Genomic DNA, 18,796 nt, shown 5'->3' on the forward strand with positions numbered 1-18,796 from the left:
CATGCATCCATTTTTCCATCCATCCACTCATCCATCCATCCATCCATCCGTCCTTGCGTCTATCTACGCGCTCACCTATCCACTCATACTTGCAATCAAGATATTCCAACCAATAGGTTAGGGCTGGTGCTTTAACGGTGAACAAGGCTGCCAGTGACTGCCCTATGGGACTTATAACATTTAAGCAGATGACGCAATTAACAAATAAATAAGATGAATTTTTAAATAATAGCTTCAGGTTGTGATTATTTGAAACCCCAAAGCCCGGAGCCCAGGGAAGCAGGTACTCTCAAACTGGCACCATTTTGGGAGGTGACATCATAAGGGGCCCAGACTGGGGGTGTGGTGGGCCCAGGCTGTAGGGTCCAGGGAGCAGGGAATGTGTCCGGCCGTGGTCAGATGCACGTGAGGTCCTAGCGTATCTGGTGTATCTCAGGCTCTTCGTGCCTAGTTAATCAGCGACTGGGGGTCTGCGGGTGAGATATGTCAAGTGAACAAGGTAGCCCATGTGGGCAGAGTTTCAATTTCTTGGCTCAGTTTCCCTTTTCTTGTTGGAGGGCCTCCTTCCGGCGCTGACCTGACGTGCTCTGGCTTTTATGTTGATCCTGGAGACTCCTCTGTAACTTGCAGCGTCCCCCGCAAATCCCTGTGCCAGGCCTACCACCATTTGTTAGTCCCCACGGAGAATGCTAAGGTTCACGGGTAGCGCCTCAACCCACCACCCCCAAATATGTGAAGACTGGGTTCTTTTATCTTCTTGCCGCTGACACCTTGGAAGTTTGAACTGGTGATCTTCCGGTAGGAAGAAGTAGGGAAAGTCTGGGGCAGAGAGAGGCAGCAAAATCCAGACTGGAGGCACAAAGAGGCTGGGCTCTGGGACAAGAAAAGCAGAGGCGGGTGGCCAGAATGGAAGGAACCCATGGGGGACGATCTTTCCAACTTCGAAGCCTGACCTTGGCCAGCTCTGCTCTGAAAGTCAGCTAAGGTAGAAGCCCCCCTACCCCACCCCAGTCCTCCTTCCGGCCCCCGAAAGCCATCGCGCATCTTAAGGAGGAAATGTGTCCCCTGACTCAGTGTTTACATTGGTGTGACTTGTGTTCCAGAAGGCTAGGAGGCTCGTGCCCTCAGGGAGCACGGCAGGCTTGAATCAGTTATACCTCCTTTTGGTGACTGTGCCCCAACCAGCGGGCTCCAGAAAGACCAAGCCAGGGGGCGCCTGGATGGCTCAGTTGGTTAAGCATCTGACTCTTGATCTTGGCTGAGGTCATGATCTCACAGTTCGTGAGTTCGAGCCCTGCCCCTCCTGCACTTGCGTGCATGTGCTCACGCTCTCTCTCTCAAAATAAATAAATAAACTAAAAAAAAGAAAGACTAGACCTCTTTACAACGGCATATGGCGAGAAAGGTTGTCTTTTTTTTTTTTTTTTTTTTTTTTTGGCGGGAGGGGTGTTGCTAGAATGTGGCCTCTCTGTGGCCTTGCACAATTCTTCCGGAACAGTCTTCTCCATGATGGACCACTGGTGGCTTCAGGCCTCAGGTTTGAATGTCGGCTGCGTCTCTGCTAAAACAATGTGCATGTTTGCGGGCAATTCACCTCTTATTTGGCTCTTAAGCCCTTTCAGGAGAGAATGGGGTGTTACCTTTGGTTTCAAGCCTGGTCGCGGATTAAATTTGTGAACTAATAATGGCCAGCAGTATCGGTATCACCTGGGAACTTACTAGAAATGTGAATTCGCAGAGCTCACCTTGGATCTACTGAGTCAGAATCTTTGGGAGTAGGGTGCGGCTTGGGAATCTATTTGTAGCAAGCCCTCCAGCTAATTCTGATGCTCTTTCAAGCCCAAGTTTGAGAGCACTGTTTTATTTGTTTATTTACTTACTTATTTGAGAGAGAAAGGACGTATGTGTGCAAGTGGGGGAGGGGCAGAGGGAGAGGGTGAGAGAGAGAATCCCAGGCAGGCTCTGAACCTTCAGTGCGAAGCCGGGTGTGGTGCTCGAACTTTCCAACTGGGAGATCATGACCTGAGCTGAAGTCAGATGCTTAACTGACTGAGCCACTCAGGCGCTCCCCACCCCCCACCTCCACCCCCTACAGAGAAAGAGAGAGAATCTTAAAAAAAAAAAATTTTTTAATGTTTATTTATTTTTGAGACAGAGAGAAACAGAGCATGAGCAGGGGAGGGGCAGGGAGAGAGAGGGAGACACAGAACCCGAAGCAGGCTCCAGGCTCTGAGCTGTCAGCCCAGAGCCCGACGCGGGGCTCGAACTCACGAACCGTGAGATCGTGACCTGACCCGAAATCAAGAGTCGGATGCTTGACCTAGAGCCACTGTTTTATTCAGCTTATTATCCCCATTTATCAGATGAAGAAAATGACGTTCAGAGGGTCTAAGTAGCTACCAAGGTCATGCGTCCAGCAAGTGAGGTGCTGGGACTCGAACCCAGGTCTTCTGTCAGAGGGACTATGTTTTCTTCTCTCATTTCTCCCACTCCCTCCCTCGCTGTCTTCGCCCGTCTCTCTTCCTTCAGTCTGGATCTTCAATCCCAGAGGTGCTCAATTTGGCTGTATATGGCCATCGCCTGGGGGGCTTTAAAAACCAATATTGCTGTTAGGGGTTCCGCCCTAGGAAACCCTATCTCTGGGGGTGTGACTTCAGCGTCTGTACTGTTTCTGATGAATGCATTGGCACTAAGGTGTTAGTAATTGGATGTGTTACCTTTCTCAGGGTATCTGCGTGTGAAAAAAAGAACGGAGGGCATAAAATAATGAATTGCATAAGCGTCCTAGCGAGTGGGAGAGACCAGCTTTTGATCTCATCTCTCCCACTTACCCCAGATTTATTGCCGTCACACATCCCGCTAGGAATGTACCCGGCAGTCTTGGCTGAGATTTCTGAATATACCGTGTCTTTTCGAGGGGATTTTTTGGGCTAGAAGAGCTTGAGCAAATCATATTTCAATGCCCTTAAGCCATCAGCTTTGCCCACAGAGGGCTGAGTTTCCAAAACTAGTAACAGCCAGTCAGTTCCATGGTAGCTAGCGAGAGAAACCAAAATTAAGAAAAAAAAAAAAATTTTTTTTTTGAAGCGTTCAGGAATGAATGCCGAGGGTGTCCTTCCCTGTCAGCCCTCTGCCAGCACCCATCTAGACACAGCCACAGAAATCGAGGTGGCACCCAAGCCATACGTGACATGAGACTCCCTTCCCAGACCCCAATTCAATCAAATCACGAGACACCCACAGCATGGCTATTTCTAGAACAGGGCAAGATTGAAATATTGACCCAGGCTGGCGCACCCCCGCCTTTTAAAATTGCCATCACCTTTTGATTTTGAAAAGTGGAAGAGAAATAAAATGATTTTTTTTTTTTAATGGCAACTCTGTCCCTACCCCGGTTCCTGCGCCTGGTGGGGGACACGGCGCATCTCTGCCCTTCAGGAAATAGCCCACTTGTCGGCAGCCGGGCTCCCAGGAAGAAAGGCCTGGGTTCATTACCACAGCATCAACCCTGACACGTTCCACCCGGGCCACCTCCCCCAGACTCCTCAGTTCACACCCCGAATGAAGTGTAATTGGACCTGGACACCTTTGAAGTCCCCGAGCAGGTTGCCAGCAGTTTGAAATGTCCTTGATTTGCATGGCGAGGACCTGGTTGGAGGTGACTTTTTCCCACAGTTTCAAAGACAGAATTATTTTAAGTGACATTCCCCAGCCAGGAGGAGTTACCATGGAAGGAATCGAGATTCTCAAAGCCAAAAAAAGAAAAGGTAAAATAAGTCTGCCGATCTGATTAATCTCTAAATTGCCCTTTCGCCCAGTTGTCCTTCCGCGACGGCCACAGCCGAGGCCGTTGTTTCTTCTTAAACTTCTTCTCAGGTCCCTGACCTGGGGAATAAGAAGGATGCAGGGGACTTGGCTAGGAGGCTCTGAAGGCCCCGCAGGCCGCCGTCGGACCTGGAGCAAGAAAACAAGGCCTGCTGCAGGCCGGCGGGTCGATGAGGGAGGCCGTGTGTGCATTGGAGATTGTTTTTCCTCCCAGCTGAGCCCGGAATGCTTTGCAGAACTCACGCACGTCCCACAACTCAGCGTGCCTGTGTGCACTGTGGGTCTAAAGCTTGCTGGTTTCCCGCGGCCCACAGAGGGGCCTGCCTGGCGGAGCTATGCCTGCGGCCCGACGTGGGCAGTTGTCGAGCCCATAAGGAGCCCGCCTGGCGGTCTGCTTTGCCCTGGGAAGCGGCCCTCCCCGACTTTGCTGCCGCCGCCCCCCCAGCTCATCTGCTTCTGTGAGTTTTCTCAGGGGTAGCCATCCTCCGAAGCAAATGATCCACTTTCCCTTGGAGCTGTTCTGTCCAGTAGAACGTCCTGTGAGGATGGAAATGTTCTCTATCTGTGCTGTCCGGGTGGCTGTTGAGCGCTTGAAATGTCACCAGTGTGACTGAGGAAGTAAAGTTTAAATGTTACTCAAGTTTATATAATCACTTTATCTATCTATCTATTTATTACTGTTTCTGTAGTTTTAGCTTTTTAATGTTTATTTATTTTTGAGAGCTTGAGTATTTATTTGGGGGCGGGGGACGGGCAGAGGGAGAGGGGGACAGAGAATCGAAGCAGGCTCCGTGCTCTCAGCGAAAAGCCCGACGCGGGGGCTCGAACTCACGAACCGTGAGATTGTGACCTGAGCTGAAGTTGGACGCTCAACCGACTGAGCCACCCAGGCGCCCCTCAATTTTTTTTTTTTTAACGTTTATTTACTTTTGAGACAGAGAGAGACAGAACATGAATGGGGGAGGGTCAGAGAGAGGGAGACACAGAATCTGAAACAGGCTCCAGGCTCTGAGCCGGCAGCCCAGAGCCCGACGCGGGGCTCGAAGTCACGGACCGCGAGATCGTGACCTGAGCCGAAGTCGGACGCTTAACCGACTGAGCCACCCAGGTGCCCCGCCTCAATTTTATGTAATTGAAATAGTCACGTGTGGTTAGCGGCTACCATATTGGAAGCACAGGGACAGATATCAACCAAGACCCAAGAGCGGATGCCCCAGTTTGGCAACTCCCTAAAAAGACGGTCAGAAAAGGTCCTCAGACAAGCAAAGCTAAGTTTATTAGACCTACCTCAGTAAGGGATGGTACCCCGTGGCTGAATGTTAGTAATGACTCCAAGCGGGGACATGGGGAAGGGTATTTACACCATTACAGAGACTGGACTGGGTGATGTTGAACTTGGGTCTTCAAAACAAGAAACCGGGGTTAGGGAGACTTGATGACAAAATAGTTGGGGATCGCAAGGCAGGCAAAGATCTTGTAGTTGAGTCTTGATGGGTAGCTATTGCGCTTGATAACAAGTAATTTTAGTTGGTTCAGTCTTATCTTCCAGGAGCAAGGATTTCTTAGGGCAAATAGCTAAGTCATTTTTTGCGTGTTCTCAGTATTATTCGAACATGGGGACAGGAAACCCAGTATTATTTCACATAAGGAGGTTGGAGGGAGGGGCGGTGCCCGGGGGGCTCAGTCGGTTAAGCGCCAACTTCGGCTCAGGTCAAGATCTCCCGGCCCGTGAGTTCGAGCCCCGCATCGGGCTCTGGGCTGACAGCTTGGAGCCTGGAGCCTGCTTCGGATTCTGCGTCTCCCTCTCTTTCTCTGCCCCTCCCCCACTCGTACTCTGTCTCTCTCTCTCTCTCTCTCTCTCAGATAGAAAATAAACATTAAAAAAACCCACCAACAACGTAGGGCCAGGGAACAACAGATTACCCCAAAACGCAGGGGCTTGAAACAAAAAACACATTATTTCACAGTTGCTGAGGGTCCGGAATGGGGGAACAGCTAACCTGGGTGGTCCCGTCTCGGGGTCCCTCACTGAGGTTGCAGCCAGGGTGTCGGCCAGGGTTACCAGCTGTCATCCCAAAGCCCGACTGGTGCTAGAAGACCCACTTCCAAGGTGGCTCGCTCAAGTGATTGGTGAAATGCTGCTGGCTGTTGCCAATGTCCTCGGTTCCTTGCCGCGTGGGCCCCTCCGTGTAGCTCCCCCCGCCCCACCAAGAGAGGAATTCAGAAGGGAGCCCAGCAGAACCCACGACGTCTCTTATGACCTACCTTTGGGAGTCTCGCTTCGTCATTTTCACAGTACCCTACCGGTTGCACAGGCCAGCCTTATTCCGGGTGGGCGGTGGCCATGCAAGGGAGGCGATATCCGGGGGGCGACAATCACGGGAAGAGGGAATGAAGTGCTTTCAGTTCTCCGTGGTAAGTGGGGGGCAGTGGTATAAGCGGGGGAGGGTGCAGAGGTTCCTCGGTTTCGCTTCTGAAACACAACTGGGGCAAGTCTGCATACGTCGGGGAAGGGGGAACCCGCCAGCCGACCCTGCCTTTCACCCGCCTTTTTTCGGTGACTTCAGACAACCATCTTATTATGCCCATAGACTTGGTGGGTCGGGAATTTAGACAGGGCACGGTAGGGGATGGCTTGTCGGTGCTCCACAGTGTCTGGGGCCTCAGCCGGAAAGAATCGAAGCCCGGCGATGATAGTTGGGGGCGGGGCCATCGGTGGGGTCAGTCACTGTCATGTTTGGTGCTGGGCCGGGAGAACGCAGAGTCTTGGACCTTCGGGTGGCCTCTCCAGGTAGCTTGGGCTTACTCACAGCCCGGTGGCCTCGGCACTAATGAGACCTCTGGCATGGGGGCTCAGGGCTTCAGGTGTGGTTGTTCTAGCAAACGAGGTAGGGGCTGCGCGGGCTTTTATGACTCAGCCTTGGGAGACACCTGCCATCACGTCTCTCTGCCTTATTGATGGAAGCAGTCGCAAGGCTGCCCAGATTCAAGGGGAGGGGACACAGACCCAGTCTCTCCATGGGGAGTGTCAATGTCACATTGCAGAGGAGCACGCGGGACGGGTGATGTTGTTACAACCGTTCTGGGAAAACACAATGGGCTACGCGCACCAGTTTCCTAAGGCTTCTGTCTGGGACGGGTGGGAGCTAGGGGAATTGGGGCCCAGGGCGCCGCACAGAGGCATCTCTCTTAGACACCGTCTGCGCCCTTCCTAAGCATAGGTCACTGGCCCAAGTCCAAGCTGAGTGGCGCACACGAGGGGGAAGAGATGAACCCAGGAGAGGGTCCCAGAGTGTGGGGCCAGGGAGAGCTCTACCGCGTCCTGTGCGGTGTTGGACAGAGGCTTACCATTTCTGCCCCTCATCTCTACACAAGCCCCGCGTCGGGCTCACTGTGGGGAGCAGGTCACATAAGGTGTGCAGAGTTGTAGCGGGATGCCTGGCACACAGTGGGTATTTATCCAACAGATGGGAGCTGCCAGAATGATCTCGTATTGATTTCCTCCCCCCTTATCCAACCTGAGGTCAGTCATCTGTGGCACAGCACGTTGTATACGGCTAGGTCACAAATCGCCCCCAAACTTAGTGGCTTAAAACAAGCCATTTCTTTCGGGGCGCCCGGGTGCCTCCGTGGGTTGAGCATCCAACTTCTGTTCAAGTCACGATCTCGAGGTTCACAAGTTCGAGCCCCACCTCAGGCTCGCTGCGGTCAGCACAGAGCCCGCTTCGGATCCTCTGCCCCCCTCCCTGCCCCTCCTCCAATTGTGCACGCGTTCTCCCCCTCCCTCTCTCTCTCTCAAAAATAAATAAATATTTAAAAAAAAAAAAAGAAGAAGAAGCAATTTCTTTCCCTCTCCTGGTTTCTCTGGCTCAGGAATCGGGCCCTTGGCTGGGCCCTGTGGCTGGGGATCTCCGGGGAGTTTGCAGTCGTCAGAGGGCTCACTTCCAAGCTGGGTCATACACGCAGCTGGTAAGGGTCTTACTTCTTTCTTCCCCAGGGCTCCCTGAGTGTCCTCATGGCATGGCTGGCCTCCCCTAGAACAGGTTTCTCTGGGAGGGCAGAATCTGGGTCTGTCTTTGTCCCTGCTGTATCTCCGGAGCCCGGCCTTGTGCCCAGCACGGAACAGTCTGCGGCCCCAGTCCCTTTACGTTCTTCCGCAAGGTTTTTTGCCTTCTGCACCTCTGTTGACGGTGGGCTCAAGGTTTTAAGGAGGATCCCAAAGGTTGTGGAAAGAAAAGTCTCGGGGAGAGACAGCTGCTAAGGCTCAGGCCCCAGCTGTTCCTCCTTGCTAGAAATTCTCCTTTCAGACCTTGACCTTGGGCTTCTGAGTTCATGGTAAGGGAGCTCACATTCACGGAAACCCAAATAACTGTCCCACAAGGCGAAGAGCTGGGCAGGCCCTGAGACGGGAAGGACATCACGTCCTGCGTTCCCGGCGGGCCAAGGAGGACAAGTCAATGTTGCCGTTCTGGTTAAATAGCCAAGTGCAAAGGCCCTGAGGTGGAAAGGTGTGGCGCAGGTTCTGGGGCCTCTGAGCAGGGGGGCTGGGCTGTGAGCCCAGGACCAGATGAGGCCAGAACACAGGGTTCAAGCCAAATCTCAGGGCAGGGGCGTAATTGAAGCAGCTGTGAGGACGAAGAGGGAACTCGGCGGAGAGAACAAAGCAGGAAGACTCGTAAAGGTCTGAGCACACGTCACAAGGATCTCAAGCAAGGCCGCAGCCCTGGGAAGGGGGTGAACGGGAAGGAGACAGGCAGGTCTGAGAAAGATTCACGGGTAAATGTGACTGGATTAGAGAGACCCGATTGGATTAGGGGGGAGGAGGGAGGATGATGGATGAGTAGTTTTCTCTCGGAAAGTTCTTTCTCTCCGAATGTTGGGAGGCAGCAGTGCCGTAAGGAGGCTGAAGGTGTTTGCTCAGGGTCTCCGGGGCCCGGAAAAGAACCCGGAAAGCCTGGGGCCTGGCAGAGCTTGGGCCATGATGTCATTCTCACAGGGGGTCCGGCTACAACCCGTCTGGGGCGAGAGCCGCGCTGTTCTTCGTCTCCCAGGCAAACTCCTCTGCTGAGAAACACGCCCCAGTGACCGTCTGGATTTGCAAATTACTGAGCACTTGCACGAATATCTTTGTCTCATTTAATTGTCCCCGTGGGAACGATTATTCCCATTCTACCGAGGGAGCGACCGAGGCCTCCAGGCTCCGAGAGGCGTGGTGTCTTTGTGAGGTCAAGGAGGAGGCAGAGCCAGGCCTGGGACCCAGTCCTCCTAACTCCAGTCAAGCCTTTTCTCCCGGCTCCCTTCCCGGCTTCCTGTATCTCCCAGCCTCCTGAACGGCCACCTACCTTGAGTCAAGTTCACAAGGATTTGCAGACCTCCTCCGGGGTCTCTGGGAGGTGTGTGCGTGGCAGGTTTGGGTGAGGCTGCACGCGGCTCTAAGTTTTGCGGGTGGGGGGAACAGGGGGGCGGGGGACAGAGAGATCAGAGCCATCAGTCAGAAAGGGCTCCCTGAGGCAGGTTGATGGAGGCTGGGGCCACATTCAGGAAACGCATCAGGGTGACAATGATCTTGGGCAAAGGCACATGCATCGAGGCCCGTGTCAAGTTCACAGAGATCTTGATAATAGGGCCTTTTGCTCTCTCCCTGTTCTGGTGCCAGATGTTCAGAAACTTGACCTCCTTTCCTGGTTCTGCCTCGTTTGTTGTCCCCTCCTTGCCCCCACCCCGCCAAGTCTCTCTTTGCTGGTTCCCTCTTCCTGGAACTGGTGGCCAGGGTAGTACCAGGACCCAGAAGGGAGCTACGAATTCCACCCCCTTAATTCCTTCCCCAGCTCCTCTTTCTGAGACAAGCTCTCTAAATAATTGGAACTTTCTCCCAAATCAGCACTTTTTCATGCTACATTAGCATTTATTGGTTTGATATTTACATTTGGCAAAGGAGCACCCAGTCTCTGGGTCCCTGGGAGCACACACTGTCAAGTGAAACAGACTATAATTGCCGCTCACAAGTCGCCCTCCTCCCCCCACCTGCCACCTGCCTTGTCCTTCCCAGCTCCCAGGCCATTAAAAAAAAAAAAAAGTTCAGAAGGGTTATCTTCACAGACCACAAGGTCTGCTGATAAACAGGGGTCCTGCCCAGAGGAACCTGAGGCTCCCACAACAAAAGGCAGGGACAATTTGAATTTGTATTGCAGTAATGTATACACGAGATCACTCGTCAGTGGATTGTAACCTCCCTGAGGGCAGGCATCTGTGTTAGTTCCTTGAATTTCTCCATATTCCCCTCCGGAGCCAAGAACCAAGCTACACAAACCTTAGGTTCTCAGGGAACATGTGTCTACTCTGGAATTGGTAGAAAATCTTCTCACTCACTTTCTCTGACCGACGCGGAGGGAGGGGGTGGAGGGATTATCCAGAGAATGCCAGGGCAATGGATGGGGCCACGTGGTAAGGAGGGCAAGGAGGAAAGTTCTCCCTTGTCCCTTTCAAACACCCCCCCCCCCCCCGTGGCTCTGGCCAAGGAGCCTCGCCCTGCAAGGTTGTGGTGGGGGGGGGGGGGGAGTGTGCTTAGAGAGCCACAGACCCAGCTCCAAAAGTCAGTGCTGACTGGTGTGGGACTCAGTTTCCTCTTTGTTAAAATCGGGATTGCAGCGGTTTCTTTCCTCACAGGCCAGTTGTGGGGATTAAGGGAGATCGGGCGTGTAACGGGTTTACACCTGAAGTGCACACCGGGCTGTGGGTTCAGGAGCTGGCAGGTCCTGGGATTTATTTGGGCCCGTGGCCCCGTGCCTTGTGACAGTGGAGCCCTAAGTGTACATCATAAGTCCCCAGAGGCCTTGGCGTACCTATGCCGTGCCCTGTGGTTTTCAAAGAGGCAGCTCTCACACCAGCCTCGGAGCCTCGCTGCTCAAAGTAAGGCCTACCTGCGAGGCTGTTAAGAAGGAGAGAGCCTCGGCCGTCCCCCAGACCTGCCCGTTCTGTATTTTTTTTTTAATTTTAATTTTTTAAGTTTATGTATTTATTTTGAGGGAGGGAGACCAGAGAGAGAGCATGTGCGCACACATGAGCAGGGGAGGGGCAGAGAGAGAGAGAGAGGGAGGGAGAGGGAATCCCAAGCAGGCTCCATGCTGTCAGTGTGGAACCCGATGCGGGGCTTGAACTCACGAACCTCGAGATCATGACCTGAGCTGAAACCAAGAGTCTGACGCTTAGTAGACTGAGCCACCCAGGCACCCCCCGCCCCCGCACCCCACCATTCTGTATTTGGAAGAAGGTTCCCAGGTGACTCATATGCACATTAATAATTTAAGAACCCCCCCCCCCCCCCCCCCGTGAAATACGCAGGGCAGAAATGACTGTTCCCGTTTCATGGGCGAGCAAACTTCCTAAAAAAAACCTGATGACTTCTTTGGCCCAAGCTCACGAGCCATCTAGAAGGCTCGTGACTCTTGTTTGACCTGAATCCTTTTCCCTGCCCGCAGCTGTTCCTTGAAGGATCAGCATGCTCCAGTGGAGGGTGGAGTGAGTGGGGCTAGGCGCCAGGGTCTCCTCTGCAGCCCCATCTCCGTGGACGGGGCCCGGGTGGTCGCCTCCTGTCAAGGGGCTTTGTGGAGCCCACTGAGGAGCATGCAGCGTTGGCCCACAGGCTTGAGTTGGGAGGACCCTCCTGCACGTGGCAAATGACCACAGGTCGAAGATTTGATTTAACTCCTTCACTAATGAGGGAACCTCTACGATGTCAAAACCGGTTCTAACAAGAATGTAAGGAGCTACGTATTTATAGGCCATTTAATAGAAAAAAGTTAGGGTGAGGTAGCTAGGTTAGAAATTATTTGCTGAGGAGCCTGGGTGGCTCAGTCGGTTAAGCGTCCGGCTGTTGATTTCAGCTCAGGTCATGATCTCATGGTTCCCGGGGTTGAGCCCTGTGTCGGGCTCTGTGCTGACAGCTCAGAGCCTGCTTGGGATTCTCTCTCTCTCTCTTTCTCAAAATAAATAAATAAACTTAAAAAAAATTATTTGCATCTCTATCAGACCAGAATCTGAAAGTTCTTAAAAAAATTTTGTTTTAATGTTTATTTTTTTTTTGAGAGAGACAGAGACAGAATGCGAGTGGGTTAGGGGCAGAGAAAGAGGGAGACACAGAAGCAGAAGCAGGCTCCAGGTTCTGAGCTGTCAGCACGGAGCCCGACGCGGGGCTCGAACCCACAAGCTGTGAGATCATGACCTGAGCCGAAGCCGGACGCTCAACTGACTGAGCCACCCAGGCGCCCCCAAAATCTGAAAGTTAACCAGCCTCTGCCCCCACGGGATTGGAAAACAGCCTAGTCAGTAAGGAAATCGATCAGAGGTCCCAGCCCAGCTTTGCAAGAACACCCAATAATGTCTTTTGCCCATTTCTAATTTGGGATCATTTTTTCTGACACTACCCTCGGCGAGTCCTTGAGAATCCGGAAATAGCCGTTGCCTGAGAATTAGCCTCGGAATGGAATGTGGGTCTTGGAAGGAAAGGGGGACAAAAAGATGAGCAAGGCCGTCTTCTACCAGATGGGGAGTGTACTCTCTTGTGCACCTTCCGTCTGTCCTGCAGAACACGGTGCAATTGCTCCCAGAGGGCGCGGGCTGACGTCGTGCCGGAGAAAGTGACGATTCACAAGACAGGGGACCACGAGGCCTGCTCCCGACTCCCATCCTCTTTAACCGTGGCCACCGCGCAGAGGGGGATGATGTATCTGCAAACATATGCAGCCTTGTCCAAAATATTTTCCCCTCCTGTTTAGTTCTTGCCAATATTGTTAATCTGTGGGTTGACTTCAGACCAAAATAAATCTCCCAGCCCTGGCCACCAGCTAGCTAATTTTACTTTGTACCCGGGGAATAGAACGTGAGGGCCTTCGGCCGACCAGTCTGTCTTTATTTTGCTCGCTTTCTGCTGCAGCTCAACAATCACATTTGGAAGAGTAGACCCTCTGTGCACGGGAGAAGCCACTGAGGGAACGTGCCGAAAAGCAGAAGGCTACATGGCCATTTGGGGAGGATTTTCTTAGGCACCGGTCGCATATTCTGTCTCTCTTGTCGGTCGCCGTCTACGAGAATTTAACTCTGGGTTCTCCTCGACCAGTCCTAGAGGAAGCAAGTGGGCAGGACCTTAACGTATCAGCCCTGGAATCGACCTCGGAGGTCATTTAGTCCAGCCCTGCCAGCTAAGAGGAGGGATTACCTACTGGTCGCGAGCACAGGTTTGGAGCCAGACGGCCCCAGTTTGAACCTGACTCAGCCACTTGCTAGCCGCGTGACCTTAAACAAGTTACTATCCTCTACCTCCGTTGGCGCCTCTGTAAAATGGGGAGAGTTATAATCATACCTCCCTTGCAGGATTGTAATGGGAACGAAATGAATGAACACATATAACGCATCAGGAACAGCAAAGCCTACAGTGAGTGCTCGATAAGATAAGCAAACGAGGCTCGGAGAAGAGAACTCAGGGAGTTGCCAAAACTGAGTTGGACTCAATGAAAAAAAGAGGAGAGGTTACTGCTTCTTGGAAATTCTGAGTAATAACTGTTTTCTTTCCTCGTGTTACATCATCCTCGCTCAACACTTGGAGAGAGCCCTGACACGGAAGTCAGGGCGGCACATTCTAGGCCAGGCATGTCTCTAACCGACGGTGGCCCTGACCGTCATTAGTTTGGGGCTGGATGCTCTCTGGGGTTCCTGTTGGTACTAACATCTTCATAATTCAAAGTCAGGGTCTGCACCTTCCATTCAAGCCAAGGGTGTCTTTTCCTGAGACACTGTCCCCTGATAAATATTTTCGTCTTCCCCATTTTCCTCCGACATTTTGCCCGACTACATCCTGTGGACATCAACAACCAGTTTTTTTTTTTTTTCAACGTTTTTATTTATTTTTGGGACAGAGAGAGACAGAGCATGAACGAGGGAGGGGCAGAGAGAGAGGGAGATACAGAATCGGAAACAGGCTCCAGGCTCTGAGCCATCAGCCCAGAGTCCGACGCGGGGCTCAAACTCACGGACCGCGAGATTGTGACCTGGCTGAAGTCGGACGCTTAACCGACTGCGCCACCCAGGCGCCCCATCATGACCCTCTTTGAAGGCCTAATAGAGTGCCCTTGACAGAGTGACTGGAGTAGCTGGGTGGCTCAGTTGGTTAAGCATCTGACTCTTGATGTCAGCTCAGGTCACGATCTCATGGTTTGTGAGTTCGAGTCCTGCTTCGGTCTCTGTGCTGACAGCCCAGAGCCCGGAGCCTGTTTCAGATTCTGTGTCTCCCTCTCTCTCTGTCACTCCCCCACTCAAGCGTGCCCTCTCTCTCTGTCTCCCTCAAAAATAAATAAAACATTAAAAAAAAAAAAAGAGAGAGAAGGCAGGATTATCCGACTTCAAAGCCTGATTAAAAAGGGTATTTTAAGAACAATTAACATTTCAAACTTGAAAATCTCAGGCTGAGACACGGGGATATGTTAGATACTTCCTCTGCTGCCTTTTGTTCTTCCCACCCTCCTCCTGCACCCCCTCTCCCGAAATACAGGCCTGAGTCAAATGTTAGGTTGCTCCCTATTGGTGAAATGAGGCATTGCAGCCTAGCTCTACAAAACATGGTAAATGCCTGGAGGGAAGTTAGTGGAGATTGAAATGCTGGAGTTGAGAATGTAGAGCCAGGTGTGGCCCAATATCTTTTGGATCAAGTTGATCCTGAGGGAAGGGTGAGGGCTAATATCAAAGGGGAGCCCTGGAGTGAGAGAGATACTACTAAGTGCTCTAAGGGCTGCAGAAGAAAAGTAAACAGCTATTTGGGGACACAAACATCTGGAATGCCTAATACTGCTGAGCGTATATAACAAGGCCCCATGTCCCACTGGGCTGACCACCAACGTAATCCTGCCCCTCTCAAACCTTTGTCCTTAGTCAGCCTGTTGGAGCCCAATTTAAAAGTCTGTATTGGAGGGACGCCTGGGTGTCTCAGTCCGTTAAGGTCTGACTCTTGATTTCATCTTGGGTCATGATCTCACTGTTCATGAGTTTCAGCCCCGTGTCGGGCTCTGCACGGATAGCGTGGAGCCTGCTTGGGATTCTCTCCCTCCCGCCCTCTCTGCCCCTCTCTGGCTCAATCACACGTTCGCGCGCACTCTCTCGCTCTCTCAGAATTAATAAATAAACATTTTTTTCTTAAAGTCTAGATAGTTGGGATGGGTTGCATTTTCAAAAGATGGCTACAACAACATCCCCCATAGTTTTCTTCAGTGTGGCCTGCCACGCCCGCCCCCGTCAAGTGGCAGGGTCTGTTTCTCCACCCCCTGGAACCCAGGTGGGTCCTATGACTGCTTTGACTGATAGAATAAGTTGGAAATGATGCTGTGTGCTTTTTCAGGATGAGATCACGGAAAGTCTTGCAGCTTCCACTTGGGCCTCCTAGAACACTCACTTTGGGGATACTCCCACTTGGAACCCAGCCACCATGCTGTGAAAAGCCCAAACTACATGGAAAGGCCACATATAAGGCACTCCAGTCTAAGCCCCAGCGAAGTTCCCAGCCAGCAGCCAACACGCCTTGCCGGTTGCGTGCGTGTGCCATCTTGGATGTCTGGCTCGGTTAATTGAGCCTTTAGAGGAATCAAGCCCCAGCCGACACCTGACTGCAACCGCATGAGAGATCCGGAGTGAAAACCCCCCCAGCTGAGTCCAGTCCACTCACAGAACTGTAAAATAATAATAACAATAAATAATAATAATAATAATAATGATAAATTGTTGTACTCGGGCCGCCGAGTTTGGAGGCACCACGTGGCAATAGCAGATTCGGTCAGACACATGAACAATAGGGTGACATATAATTAGGTATATTTTTAAAAACTTGGATTCAGCTTTAGAGCAACGAGTCGCTAACACTGTCTTTCTGACAGGTGTCCCCTCGTGTCCTCATCTATGTGACTGCGGAGTTCAGCGTCTCTCACGCACGCTAGCATGGCACTTGGTGCCCTAGTTGCAAGCCGCGAGGGAAGAACGCATACTGTCGTCTCCAGAATGTTCCATGGGTTGGATTATGCCGTATATAGCAAGAATCCACCCATACATTTTCTTTTAGTTAACTTTATTGATGTATAATTTACATATACTAAAATATACCCGTTTTAAGTGTACAAACAGATGCCTTTTGACAATGATAACCCATGGAATGACCACCGTGAGCCAAGTATGGACCCCGGAGTTTCCCTGTGCCCCCTTTGCGGTCAGTCCCCTGCCCCCACCCCTCACCCTGGGCAAGCACTGATTGGCTTGGCCACTATAGATCAATTTTCATCTTTTCTGGTATTTCATAAAAATGGAATCCTATAAGATGCACTATTATGTGACTGTATAGTATTTTATTGAACATAATATTTTGAAGTTTATCCATGTTGCTGTGTGTATGCACAATTAATACCTTCTTTTATCAGCTAGTATACCCTTGAGTGGATGGTCCGCATTCAGGAATAGCTTAGCTGGGTGGTTCTGGCTCAGTTTTTCCTAAGACTGCAGTCAAGATGTTGTCTGGGGCCACAGTCGTCTGAAGACTTGTCTGGGCCCGAAGGACCCACTTCCAAGATGGCTCAGTGGCATGGCTGCTGTCAGGAGCCCTCAGTCCTTCACCACACGGATCTCTCCACAGGGCTCCGCACTGAGCGTTCTCACAGCATAGCAGCTGGCTTCCCCTAGCTAGGCTGAGAGAGACTGGGGCAGGAGTCGTACTTTGTCATTTCCACAATGTCCCATTGCTCAGGGGAAGGGATATACAAAGGCATGTATAACAGGAGGCAGGGATGGTTGGAGGCCATCTTGGAGGTTTGCTACCACACGCATTGTCGGGCCAACATTCTTGGCCCTGTGGTTCTGGCCCTGTGGACGAGGGCCCTGTGGGTCCCAAGTACAGTCAAGAAAATGAAGAGCTCTCAAAGCCGGACAACTACTCTACATGTCTGAAAAGAAAACTGGAGATTCTGGCCATGGACATATGGGCCCCCAAGACTCACTTAACTTTGTTCTTTTAGAATCCAGGAGGAAGACGGACTTTTCAAAGTGAATCACATTGGTGGGGAAGACAAGAGTCGATCCGGGGTTCCTGGCACAAACTCCGCGACCTTCTCTGCTCTCCTGTGAGCACTGGTTGGTCCTTGCTAGTTATATTGGTCAAAGTCCAGTGGAGGAACTAAGTACCAGTCCAGGTGCTTTGAGCGGGTGGAATTCAACGCACAAAATCGTTTACATGTGTGATGGAAAAACAAAAAGGCCAAACAGGAGAAGGTGGGGCAACCCAGAGGGAAGCCAACGCAAGAAGCCTCGACTGTCCCTAAAGCTGGAGGGAGGAAGGGCAGAGCCGGGTCACTGGAGCCTGGAAATGGGGTTGGCGGGTCAAAGCTAGAGCTGCAGTGGTCCCTTCTCTCTGGGGTCTGCAGCCACAGAAGAGCTCTAGCTACTGAGGCAGAGAGCAAGGAGGAGAAATACCCCGACTTCTCCCTTCCTCCCGTCCTCCAGGGCGTTGGGTGTGGGGCAGACTCTATTTTCCAAAAATGGCCACACTAATACTTCTGGTCTTACTTGTTTTTCTAGAACGATGACACTCTCCCATCAGGTGGAGTCCGAGTCCCCCTCCTTCGTCCTGGGTGGGACTTTGTAATCGCCTCCAGGAGTAGAATGAGACAGAAACGATGCCAAGCGACTTCCGAGACTTAGGAAGTCTCTCCCCGGCTGGCTCTGGCTCTTGGGGTGTTCTTCTCCCCCGGGGGTAGAATGTCAACCGATAACTGGAATTGGTTTGCGAGCATGTGGAAGGTGGTCTTACTCTTTGGCAAGGTCTTAAAACCTTGTTTTCCGGACCCATTCCCTTGAAGACAATAAAGCAGGCATGGTTCCTAACGTCAGACAGAAAACAAATGACTTTATAAGCAAGGATATAATTACAACGCGAGATAAATGCTCCGTAGCGTTTGGCAAAACGTATCTCAGGAAGTGACATTTCTCTTTCTTTTGCGTTCCGAAACTCATTTCTTCAAAGCCATGAAATGTTTCGCGGTACACTTTGCAAAAGTTAGCAAGACGACATTTTTTTCGCCGCAAATGATCATTGGACATGCATACGCTCAAAAGCATTTACTCACAAGAAACCGGGAGCCACTGAGTGTTTTGCTGGGAGACACATGAAAATCGGGGCCTCCTTCCCCCAAAGAGTGCCCAGGGGTGCTGACACATCGAAGTTGTAGAGTTTTAGGGGAGTGAGTCGGTCCTCAGGAGCCAGGGACCCCGGGCTGGCGGGTATGTGTGACTGGTCTCAGCTGTGCCCCTGGTCTCTAGGAGCCCAGCACAGTGGGCTTGGCTCCGGGGACAGAGAAGGACAGGGGGGCTGCAGGGAGACAGAGGAACTGCGTCTGGGAAGCCCAGACGGTGGGCACTGGGCCGCAGGCTGGGGGCAAGAGCATGGAGCAGTGACATCCCGGTCACAGCCACCGGGCTATGCCCCGAGGCTGCCGGTCACGTGGAAAGATGGCCCCAGGTTGCTACTTCTGGCAAGGCCTGTAAGGAAAGGGGCAAGGCTGAGACCATTCCCAAGGTTCTCGATTTCCCTTCCACCAGCGCAGGGAGCTTCCTCCGGAGGCGGGGCTGGGATCTTTCCATCTGCTGTCTCCACAGAACCGCCCCGCCTGTGGTGGGACCCGTCCGATCTGTGGGCATCAGCCTTACCACACAGCCTCCTCTGGGAGTGGCCACTCATGGAGAACCGCGGGGCCGACTTCAGCTCAGGTCATGATCTCCGAGTTCGTGAGTTCGAGCCCCGCGTCGGGCCCTGTGCTGACAACCTGCTTCAGATTCTGTGTCTCCCTCTGTCTCTCTGCACCTCCCCTGCTCTCTCTCTCTCTCTCAAAAATAAAGATTTTTTTTTAAATGTTTCGAAATTCAAATCAAGCTTACAAGCCGTTACCTAGAG

The sequence above is a fragment of the Felis catus genome, chromosome X (assembly GCF_018350175.1).
Source record: "Felis catus isolate Fca126 chromosome X, F.catus_Fca126_mat1.0, whole genome shotgun sequence".
NCBI lineage: Eukaryota > Metazoa > Chordata > Mammalia > Carnivora > Felidae > Felis > Felis catus.